This window comes from Alosa alosa, chromosome 16 (genome assembly GCF_017589495.1).
Source record: "Alosa alosa isolate M-15738 ecotype Scorff River chromosome 16, AALO_Geno_1.1, whole genome shotgun sequence".
NCBI classification, from domain to species: Eukaryota; Metazoa; Chordata; class Actinopteri; order Clupeiformes; family Clupeidae; genus Alosa; species Alosa alosa.
The window spans coordinates 28,267,381-28,279,427 of NC_063204.1; positions in this window are offsets into that span (position 1 = coordinate 28,267,381).

Consider the following 12,047-nt stretch of genomic DNA (forward strand, 5'->3'; position numbering starts at 1 on the left):
TGTGGTTTCTGTACAGGTAATGATGTTGCTTCTCATGAAAGGTCTTCAAAGAATAATGGGTGTGAACTCCTGTGTATTTCTAAGGTGTGAACAGAGAGAGAGAGAGAGAGAGAGAGAAAGAGAGAGAGAGAGCAAATTGATAACTTCTTTATAGGTTAATGAAGAACAGCAACCAAGCTGCTCCAGCATAAATAAAAAAAGACATTTTTGTACAACTGATCTATCTTGGAATAATTCTGAAACCCTGTTAATAAAGTTCTGGTGTATGTTAGGCGCTAACATAGCGCTCCATGAATTTGATGGGAATTCCAAAGTCAAACCATTTAATAAGACTTTCCTTATGGATGCTCTCTTGCCTCATTCTTGTCAGTTGCTGGCATGGTACAGCATGTTCCACCAAAACGAGTTTGACAAGTGGGGCATGACTCAACCCAAACATGGGCCTCCGAACTGCCAACCAGACAGGAAACCCAAGTGAGATAAACCTCTCTGCATCATAGCCAGTTTAGTGTTTTGTTAACACCATCAGCTGCACCTTACCCATCCATACACACAAACACATATAAAGGCGCACAGACATACACACACACAGGCACACACACACACACACATAGGCAAACACACACACACACACACACCTTACCCTCCCACACACACACGCACACTTCGATCTCTATCAGATGTTCTCAAGGAAGTAAATAGACACCCACACATCTGGCCTTATCTCCTTGTTCGTTTGTTTACATAACTCCAGCCATTCTTTGTGCCCTGCTCCGCATATCAGAAGGTGATCATCTGCTCATCACTCCTTTTCGTCAAGGGGAGGATTTTCAGGACAGCTCTGTGAGAAACAGGAAACGGCCAATTTTTGTGCCAATCAATATAGAGCCTGTGCTGGAAAACCGCTGGCATCTCTAATGATTGAGACTTAAGGAAAGTCTGTAGCGTCACGTCATGACTGGAAAAATACCGTCTCTGTGAGAAGGCTTACAGTAAGTCTGAAACCCCCCCTTCTAGTACCCCACCCAAAAAAAGCAAAAGCGAAAAAAAAAAAAAAACCCTATATGACAATCATATACGTCTAGTTTCACTTTCATCAGTGTTCTAACTGTTGGGGACAACCCCGCTCTCTGACCAGAAGTGCCCCGCCTGGTCAGAGCTTTCAATTAATTTGAATACTCAGTGATGGTATAGAGGAAGAGCTGAAGGGAGGATCCCCGTGACTAAAAGCTGCCTGTTATGCACAGTTGAACCTCAGAACAAGAGTAAGCTGTGGGTTTAACAGACATCTTATCTGGACTATGTGATTAAAAGAACAAGAATGTGCTTGTGCCTTGAGAATACATCTCCAAGGCTGTGCTTATGTATACTGTCTACAAGTGGTGTGTGTGTACTGAAACCACTGATGATATACAGTATGTATGTAAAAATGTGTGTGCGTTTGTCTTTTGGTAAGTGTGTGTTCATGTATGTGCATGTCTGTGAGTGTGTGTGTGTAACTGTATACTTTAAAGCAGATGCCACGTTAGTGTGTCATACATATTTGAAACACTCCTTCCTGCACACGGCCACACACCGCCCTCACCATGCAGGCACTTAAGGAGGACGTGGAGTCTCAACACCTCCAGTTGACCAGAGCAGCGGAGGTACTGTATGCGCGGCAGCGGCCGGCCTCTGTTGGGAAAGCCCGTCACCCACTTTTCCCAGTATGAGTATCAGGTGGCGGGCCCTCCGATGCCCACGAGGCCCCAGGGAGGATGGGTGTAGGATGGGTGTCGCTCATTGAGAAAATCACTCAGCACCCTCCGGGGCCCCCGCCTCCCCTCCAGCACCGCCGGCCGCCTCGCACAGGGTGTGGGAACGTCAGCAGGGAATTCCTGAGCACTCCAGGAGGGAGCGGAGGAGGAGAAGCTGTTGTTACAAGACCTGCCGGTTGTTTATTTAAGTGTTAATGGGCCCAGTAGATGAGGGCGGCAGAGAGACAGAGAAAGAGAGAGATCGAGAGAAACAGAGAGAGAGAGAAAGAGAAAGAGAGCGAGCAAAGGACAGAATTAAGGTATGTGTGTGGCTGTGTGTGTTTGTGTTTGCTTGTGTGTGCATGTGAAAACTGAAGAGAGAAGGCAGGCTGATGGAGAGATAGAGTGACGGTATAGATCAGCACAGATAACAACAGCGATGCTGAGGAAAAAGTTAATAAGACAAGACAAAAAAAATCTGATGTATCGGGTTGAGTAAGCGAACATGGCCCTGGTGAGCACAAGCTGAAAGTGAAAACCGTGTGTGGTTAGTGGCATGATTCACTCATAACCATACTGATGGATAGCCTCCGTGCTGCTAGCACAGGCTCCTGCCACCGCTGTAGAAATGCATGTGTAACAAGCCCTCTTGAGAATGCGGTGATGGTGATGGTGTGTGTATACTATACTCATATGTGTGATGTGAGTGAAAGTGAACACGAGTTAAAATTCACTTGTCAAAGTCCAAAAATCCTTATTCACTAATAAAATGTGAGCATCAACATGCATTTGTTTTTGTGCACCAGTAAATAATCGCAAGTAGACCTTCATTCAAATGCACCCATTTTTGGGTAAGTAGCTTATTTGTGTGTGTGTGTGTGTGCGTACATTAATGTGTTTCTTTGTGTCACTGTGTGTGAATGAGGGTGTGCATGCTTGCCTGCCAGCATGTGTGTGTGTGATGTCCTGTTCTGCCTGGCAGCTAGTGAGAGTAGAAGAGTGGTAATGAATAAGCTCAGACTGCCCGCAGCAGCAGCAGCAGTAAGAAGCACGCAAGTAAATGATAAGCGTGACAGAGGATTTACTTGAGTGCTCTGTGTGAGAGTATGCATGCATGCATGTGACATGGAGAGAGGGGGGGGCATTTACCCAGACTCCAAGTGTGTGTATGTTTGAAGATGTGAGACAGACAGATCAAGTGGGTAGACTGATATGTGTCGGGGATGCATACGTGAATGACAGATGAAGTTTTGTGTGTGAGTGTGTTCCACAATGTACTGACAGTCATGGCTATCTGCATTTCATGTGCAGCACAAGGGCACGTGCTGACAGATGAGTTCGGACAGCCACTGAGACAGACACAGGAATGCATGGCGTCCCAGACATTTCCATGAGAAAAAGGAGAATGTCAAGGGCAGAAGCTTTATCTTTTTTTTTGTGAGACCGCACACTGATCTATTCACATATGTATGAATGTGAACACAAACATTTACATATGTGTGTACGCATACTGTATGGGCATGTATATCTAAATAAAAACAAACACACAAAAAATCTGAAAGGTCATCATTTGTTCTCATTTGTTGCTTCACAATACATCCCCTTTTTACATCCTGAAAATGCGTTTTCCTGAAAGCTCTAGTTACTCTTTACTGGAAGATTCCGCTTTGCTTCTAGCAAACTTGGACAATATCACGCAATACTGCCTGATCTAAACAATAAACATTGCCATTGCGCAATCTTAGCCTAGCAAAATGCATTAGACTGCATGGAAATGCATATATCACATACGGTATGTCAGCAAACTGAATATATATATATATATTTATATATAGAGAGAGAGTATAGTATTCCTGGTAAGCAATCTAAATGTGGTGATAAAAAAAACACATTGTGGTCACACAAGAGGTTATTATCATGTTCCATGGAAGAAGCAAGAACTCTAACAGCAAAGATAAATGATTATCACATTACCATGACAGATTCTCATAGTGATTACAGATCTATGTGATGGCTTTAGCTGTTACTTAACTACACATTATTAGTCATAGCTTTCGCACGGCCATTTCGCATGGTATGAATGACAAGTAACAAATCTCACTGTCACTACATCCACATTGAGGCCTGGGGGCCACAATTAAGATACTGAAGACAGGCATGGCGGTTATATGTTTGAAGACATGTAAGTGTGTGGCAGATTAATTCAATGCAAATGTCAGCCTCCCTGTGACTTATATGCAAAACAGTCTCCTAAACTGCTCACGTTTAAACAGAAAAGAAAAAATAACATGGGAAAGAGGGACAGTAGCTCCTTTCCCACCATCATAGGTTGTTATGCAGAGGATGGTGAGGACCTGTGGCTTCTTGTCTACATGGCCTCTGTGGGTACAGAGTGTCTCTGCTCTTGGCTGCCGTTATTTGGGTTCTACCAAGCGGTCCAGACAACACAAGCAGTCAGTGAGTCAGACTTCCTTTCCACATCTCTTCCCTTTATTCAGATACACAATGTTTTGTAGTTTCATTGCCAAAGGAATTTAAACAACATTCTCTTGGGGCTTCTAGTAAGCCACATTGACACCACACAAAAATTAAACAACACATTTAAAACATATTAACACACTGTCAAAATGTTCTCAGTGGTATGATTTAGTTAACCACCTCAGAAGCACTCAGAAGCAAAAAAAAGTAATATATAATCGATTCAGTGCATTTGTAAGTTAGCACATATGAATTCCTGAATGTGTCACAGTAAGTTTAATCATACTCAGAGTTTTACTCAGAGTTTCATGTCTTGTGACCACTCGGCAGAAGCCAATGTGGATGAATACCTCAGTAGAAATGTTACTATTCTGATGACCTCCAGTTGAATTGCACCAAAAAAGTCTGAAAAAATGCAGGAGACCACAATATCAATGTTGCACAGGGCCAACTTTCTGAAACCATAATTGTTCAGCCTAACTGACGTCTTTTCATTCTGAATCACAGCTGAGGACATTTTCTTTGGCCGCACGCTCCAAGGAACGTTATGACGAGCGTGGCAGGAAGTGGGAATGTATCATCCCCAGAACCAGTGTTTCTACCATCTGTTTTCACTGCCTCTGCAGGACATCTGAAAGACCGCTTGGATACTAACTTATATAATTCCAGATCCCGATTTGGTTTCTCAGCGGAAGAATGTACACTTTGGATAAATACTACTACGGAGCCCTTGAGGGGGGAGGCCAGAAGTTCTTTCGAATAGGTCTCGGAACCAGCGAGTACATTTCAGTTCTGACATATGATGAAGATGGGAGGCCATGATGGAGTGTTTCCATAAGCCCTGTCTGCCTGTGCTCACCATTAGCATTCCCTAGCTGTGACACGCTCTACTTAAAGAGGTGTCCTTACAGCCTGCTGCTGCTCAGGAGCTCTCCCTTTCACTTCATACCATTATCTTCCGTTTGACCAGATGGCCCTGTGACAGACACACCACATCACCTACTGCTATGTCCTTTCGCCTGAACAGCTGCTCATCTAAGTGTTGTGGATATGATTGTAGCATTTTAAAACCACACAAAAAAAAAAAAAATAGGTTCATAGTGTACGGTACAGATGGGGCCCTCCTGTCCGGGGTGGGTCTAAGCATCAACCACAGGATTGAAAAAGAAAGGAGGAACTAGACAGAGTGTGAAACTAGAGCTCTGAAAAAAAAACAAAAAAAAAAACAGTTGTCGCTCACTAAAAACAAGTACTGCCAGGCCAAGAGGAGACTACACCAGCCTGCTCATTAACTCATTAGCAGCCTGTGTTCCTCTGCTGCTATGTTCCACTCTACCTGCAGACACACTCAATGTAGATTTGGTGGGATCAACAGTTTGTGGTCCATTACTTAGTCATTATAAAATAGCGGCACACCAACGTCTAGACTTAATCTAAGCCAAGTCAGTATTATGTTGACAGAGTAAAGTGTGGGGCGGTGGTAGGTTGGTGGCTATCACTGCAAACTTTTCAAGACAGGATTTCCTGTCAAAGAAAACATCAACAGATAAAATTTGCAGTAAATCCGTGTTGTGTATCATATATCCTTTATGGAGGAAATCACTCTGCAGAAAAGTGTGATAATCACTTTCACTTTTGATTTCACCCCCAGGTTTTCTAGCATCTGTCTGACCAAGTCAACTCGAATATTTAGATTAAGAATATTTCATTAAGAAACAAATTTAGGAAAAGGATTTCTCTAATGCTCTAATGCACCATCTTTACTTTTATTGATGTTACGAATGCACAGCCTTTACTTTTGTTGATGTTATTTTTGTAAATCAAAATAAAGAATGTGCTCCTGAGCTTACTTTGCCACATGATTGACAATGTAGAGCTCAACCTGCCCACTTTCTGGTATGAAATATTCTGTGGTATGAATACAATCTGCTCTTTTAGTCAGAGCAGCTAATTGTGTTTTAAAAAGGATGGGTTCCCATGGTATGCCACAAGCTCACTTAATTGCTACCTAGGGTGGCCTTGTCACCTGTCAAGAAGGGAACAACTGTTTGTTAATGAAAGCTCTGGATAATTGTGTTTTATGTGCGTTGTATACACACATGCTGCACACAATAACATCATTCTCCCTTTGGTCATAGTGGCTGAGACTGAGTCCAGTTCGGTTTGTCCTTTCCTGACCTTGCATGGTCTTCAATTGGCACTCTCCTGTCTGTCAAAACTCAGCAGGAGGTGCTCAGGTGCTCAGCGATCCACCTGAAACAAATCACAGAAGAGGACCGAAACATAAGCAAGCATACGAGCGTAGCAGTGCAATAAAAACACATCCAAAGCCGACATTACTGGGGTTTTTCATTTGAAATGAGTTCAGAAGAGGACAGAGAGCGCGTAGGAGATGCTTTATGATGCGTCACGCCTCACCCTTTCTTCTTTAATTGAGCACTAAAATGTCTCACGGGGGCTGAGGCAGAACCGAGCGTGTCATGTCACGATAGAGCGATACAGAACTGCTTCAACAGGTTCTAAAGAGAACAAGATTATCAAACAGTTGAGTTTGTAACTTTCTCTCTATGCTCATATAATACAGCACAGAAAGGGAAGAAGGAGCTAAATAGGAAAGGAATTAAATGTGAATCCAAACATTGCATCCTTTTGTAGCAAAACTATCCCTGGGTTTTGTTGGACTGCAGCCAATGCCTCAGAGGCCGGAATCTTTCTCAAACATTCCCGTGAGGTGAGCTCATTCTCCCACCAAGTCCCGATCATCGTGAGCCTTTAAGGACTACATGCCAGAAGCACATTTCTGTTCTGTGACTGAGACACGTCTCTGAAGATTTGGTAATGATAAAAGAATGAAAACGTGGACAAAGTCTCCAAATCAATGAAAATGTGAAGCTGTTTGAATTACAAACGCAAATCATGTTTCTAAAAAAGACCAGCAATATGGAAGTCTAAATGAAGGACTACAGCAAAAAGGTCATGACCTTTCAGCACCTGGAGTCCTTTAATGAATAAATGCACATGATTCATAAATGCCGAATTACTCTCTTCTTTGGAATTCATTACCGATGTACATTTTGGAGCTTGCATCGTTTACCATTTTAGAAAACAAATTGGCCATTGTTATAAATTGCTTCACATTCTTTTTCCTTTCCCTCTTGTGTGGGAGGTATTCAAAGGCGATTGAAGCTCACTCATTGAAAAGAGTATTTTCTCACCTCCTACACGCTGAACGGATTCAGCAGGCTAATCAGTGAAAAGCGAGGGTGAAAGAAATTTTGTGTGAATGTCCGTGCCCTTACAAAAATCACTCTTGCATTCTGCATTCCGCATCAACCAAAGACCCGGCCTCTTTTCTCAGTCAGCTGAAACTGTTGTAAGCCTTTGGGGCTGGCATAAATACTCTTAATGTGAATGCCACTCAGACTTGACTCCGCGACTCCCACTACTCCGTAAAACCTTCTTTTCAACAGGCCGGGGTCAGATGGCTTCTATCGGAGGCTTAAGACCGCATTATTCCAGTGAATACCGTACACTCTGTTCGGTTCATACCCTGGATGTAAGAGAGGCTGTTCAGTTGCAAATGCTCCCGAAGAAAAGGACTACGCTCTCTCATGGTTTTGCTGGGGTCTCAACTACGCACTGCATGCTCTGACTACATGCATTACTTTCACAACACTGCATGTAGTACTCAACACTAAGAGGAACACATCCTGTTTTTTTTACAGGTTCCATACTGTTTGACAGGATTGGTCTATTATTCTGCAAAAATGGGAAAGAGAATGGAACTTAACCAGTGGGGGAACTACACATTGGTGGGCTAAGCCTACTGTACCACATTCCTGCTGACGTATTACTGGACGTGGACTAGAGCCACACCACACGTGTTGGGCCCTGGGGCCCTGGGGCTGACTGCCACAGTCACAAACGCGCCTGCGGGGCTATTCGGGTGGATGACAGGGTTTAGCACTAAGTGTGTGAGAAGGGGAGAGGCCACGGTTTTTTAAAAAAGGAGAAAGGACTCAAGGCTCTATTTCTGGGCGTGGGTCGGCATTTGAACGTCGTGCACAAGTTCACACAGCTGCCTCCACTGTGTGTGTGTGACACTCATGTCAAGATTCTATGGCTTTTTTCTTTTTTTCTTTGAGGAAACTAGGGGGTGTTTCTTGAGCGCTAAAAATATATACCTGACACAAAAGGGGATATTTAATCTATTCAGACGAAAAGTAGCACTTGTATTGTTCAAGAGGGTTTCGCCCCAAAAATGTGTTTTCCATCCCCAACCCTTTGGTCTTTAATGAGTGACACAGTCTTCACGGTTGATTGAGAATGGGGAATCCCGCAGTGTATGATGTTGTTTCACAGTATGTGGGCCTACGCTCCCTGGGGAGTAAAAATACTGAGATTGAAATAAAAATATGACAGTGAACTGACGGAGACAAGAGTGCAGACAGCACAGCAGACAGCATGATACAAAGCACGTAACTCAGGACACTTCCTTCCATGAGAGATGATTTCAGACACCAGTTTAAGCCACAGGTTTGTTTTGACCAATTTACTATGCAACGAATCAAAATAAACTCTCCCATTTTAGTGTCTGACATAAGCCTCGGTTTGACAATCATGAGCATGCAGTTTAATTACACGTCTGCTTTCACACATGATTTGGCTTAAGATTTGTTTGTATCCAATATGTTTATGCCTAGCCTTTTTCCCCTAGCTTAACAACTTTTCAACTCCTCAATAGGTTTCAAATCCTTGCCACTCTGGGCAGTTTATTTTCCCGTTTCTTGTTATATTTCTCTGGGCTGAAAACCTGGGCTTTCAAAGAACATATGATTGATTGGTGAACAGTAGTGTATGGGGTTGAATTCTGTTTCGATAATGACATATATGACAGTTTAAGTCCGCAATTACACCTGGATATTTGAATTGTAATTTTTCAACCTGTTACAATATCCTTGACCTTGGAAGTTTACCTTGCATAACCTTGCATATTTTGTTTAGGTTGCATAAAATACAGGTCACTTGCTAGACCACATGCTAGAACCACATTGGTCAAGTCCAACCCATTTGTGGCTATTCCAAGCCTGCCCTTACGAGGGCAGTCCAGTCCAGTCAGGTCCAAGTTAGCTTGGTTGGGGGTGGGGGTCTAGTGGGTAGTGGGTTCATAACTCTCTGGGATGTTCCAGAAGGGGTAGGAAGTCTCACTGATCTGGTTGCAGCCCGTTTGCTGAGAGCCGTGTCAGCTCCCCGTGACGTGTTGTTACTAAACCCATTGAACGCCTGGTGCCTCCGCACAGAAACGTGATACGGGAGGAATGTCCCCGCCTCTCCGCTCCAATGGAGGGCTGAACGGCTGTAACGGAGCACCATCAATGATCTGCAGACTCTCATTCATTGACAACTGACATGACGGGGCTGTTTAACAACCCCAAGCTCAGGCCATTAGGGAAACGATAATCCCATCACAGGTCATGCCACACAGGAGATTTCACAAATTTGCAAACCCTTTTACACAAGCCAAAACCATCAATTTAGGTGACACAAAGTGACAAGCTCCAATATGAATGAAATATATGCCAACTACAGCATTCACAGCTCAAAAATATAAAACCATAAATTTGACATCTGATCTGACTGATTTGTCATTAGTCCACACACAAAGTCCATATGAGTCCAGGGTAAAATATGGGTCATAAGCCAGGTGAGGGAGATATTCTAGTGGAGAGTTTAGTTTATTTTTAAATAGAGTCTGCCTTTCTCCCAGTAACTGGGACACTGGGTTAGCAGACCTGGCAGATACTCAAAGCAGTCCAGCCTTCTGCGGAGGTCTGACGAGATCTCGGCCACACACACACACACACACACACACTTACTCTCACACACTCACACATCCTAGTCAACCTACCCACCCACCCACCTTAAAACTGTTGCTCCTGCCTCGGGGTCACAGCCTGACCCTATTTCACTCAGAGGCAACAGGGCGATGCCATCACTTCACACTGAAGCAGAGCTGGCCTTTGAAGCCAGTGGCCTGGGCCGTCTCCAGGGGACAGCTCTTTCCTGGAGAGGCCAGCGATCATTAGCGGCGCTGGCTCACTGACAAGCTGCCGGCAGCTGCTGCAGGAGCCGTGTTGAGTGCCATAGGAGCCAGAGGGGAGCATGATGATGGAGGACTCCTGAAAGCCAGTCAGAGGACCTCCACCCTGCCACCCTGAAGCAACCTCACTAAAGCACAGCTCAGTGGCTTACAGCTGTTCTCTGGGACTTACAGCATGGAATGAGAGAGCAGATCTGGCCCTAGGTTACAATAACTGTAAAAAGACAGCGGAGCATCACAGACTCAAATACAAAAAAAAAAAATATCTGCAAAATTACAGACAAAGCATGTCAGATCAGATCAGATTCGTGCATCTGGCATTTTGTTAATGTAATTTGTGAGGACAGATCTGACATGAGGCAATGTTAGTCAAAAGTGGTAAAAGAGAGGTCTGCCTCCATAAGTTCATGACTGCTGGTTTGGCCCTCTTGACACTTCCTTTGCTGGTCACTGAGAGGTAGGTGGTCAGGGCAACCTATTATTTTGATAATTGTGCTATGTCAGACAATGGTGAGTATAAATAATTTGGAGAATGGTTATTAGAGGGTAAAAGACAATTGAGTAGGTTGTCCTTGCAAAAAAAAAAAAGCATTAGAAGGCAACACAGTGTAGCTGGAGGTAGCTGGTCTGAGTGTGAGGAGCTACACAGTGAGGAGCTACACAGCTACTCTGCCATTTACCTTCTGCTTCCAGAACATCTGCAATGAGAACGCACACTCAGCAAATGTCCTCTGTGCTCCTGGCCCCATGCTCTGGCATGGTGACTTTTTTTACCATCACACTGCCATTTACACACGATGGCATTACTGACCAGGAACCCTTGGGTTTACTGCTCCTACAAGGGTCAACCTGGTTTAGCCATTAGCATACTGCGGCTAAACCTTTCACTGCTGCTGATACTTTCTGTGAGCCACACTGGTTGGACTGTCACTGGCCAGACCAGGACTGCACAGCTGCTACGGCTGCAGCACGGTTCACGCATGCAGCTGCAGCTAATAAATCAGTGACGTGGAGCTTTGACGGACAGCCACTGAGCTCCACAGGTGCTGGGTTTGAATGGTGATGGAAGGGGGAGGGTGCCTGGTCTTGGCTTACGAATGAGGAAAAAGGGAAAGATGTGATGTGGTTGCATGGTCACTTTGCGTTTTAAATGGTAAGAAATTAGAGGAACGAATTACTACGGCTGGTATGATGTGTGTGTGTGTGTGTATGTATACATGTGTGTATGCGTCACGTGTGTGTGATAACATACAAACATGATAACATACACTCTTATCACTAGTGGTTGATACTCCATAAGGGGTGTTTAGCTCTGTGTTAGTGACATACAAATGAGTGAATTGAAACTTGGATAAACTGTAACATGTAGTGGTAATAAGCCCCTGATTACCCAAGGCCACTAATGGCATATGAGTGTATAAAGCTTTTTGGTATATTCTGTGTGCAAAAGCACATTTGAAATGCAGAGTAGGATGCTGAACCATGTATCTGCTAAATAGTTTGTAATAATAATAATACAAATAAATAATTTGCAAGAGTATTGTATTGTCTTTTAGGCTTCAGAACATTGTTGTTGCTTACTCAGTCTTAATTGTAATTATTGCATTGTAAATGCAATTTGTAATTTCTTAAACTGGCGTGTAGGCCTAACCTTCATGCACCTGTTCGATGTATTTTAAACGTTTTTTAATAAAAAAATGCAGTGTGTTTATGACTGAAAGAAGGAGTACATC